Here is a 736-nt window from a genome sequence, read left to right on the forward strand (position 1 = left end):
GCGCCCGCACGCGGCCGCCCACCACAGGGAGGCCTCCGGGTACTTGCCGATTTTTCGGCTAGGGAGGCCTCTTGGGGGGCTGTGGGCGGGCGTGTGCGGTCATGTGCGGGCGCCTGGGCCTGCCGCGGGCGCGCCCGGGGGCCAGCGCCCGCACGCGGCTGCCCACCACAGTGTGGATACCCGTGGGAGGTTGCCCGCAGTACTTAGCCAATTTTTCGGCTTGGGAGGCCTCTTGGGGGGCTGTGGGCGGGCGTGTGCGGTCATGTGCGGGCGCCTGGGCCTGCCGCGCGCGCGCCCGGGGGCCAGCGCCCGCACGCGGCCGCCCACCACAGTGAGGCCTCCCCGTACTTAGCCGATTTTTCGGCTAGGGAGGCCTCTTGGGGGGCTGTGGGCGGGCGTGTGCGGTCATGTGCGGGCGGGTGGGCCTGCCGCGCGCGCGCGGCTGCCCACCACAGTGTGGATACCCATGGGAGGTTTGAGCGACCCTCATTGAGTATCCGACCCGAGAAAGGCGTGCGACGTGACCGACCCATCTGAGGGGCCGGGCAGAACAGACCCAACCCCACACGACCGTTGATTAAGACGAGTCAAGACCAAATCGATGCGAGGTACCCGTATGACGGGTCCCAACGACCCGACCCGACCGGAGCCGCCGTGTCGCGGGACGGGTACACGGGACTGATAAGATCGCTCCTTACTGGGTGTCTCGGACCGAACGGACCCGACGGACCTCGCG

The sequence above is a fragment of the Wolffia australiana genome, chromosome 14, assembly GCF_029677425.1.
Source record: "Wolffia australiana isolate 7733 chromosome 14, ASM2967742v1".
Lineage (NCBI taxonomy): Eukaryota > Viridiplantae > Streptophyta > Magnoliopsida > Alismatales > Araceae > Wolffia > Wolffia australiana.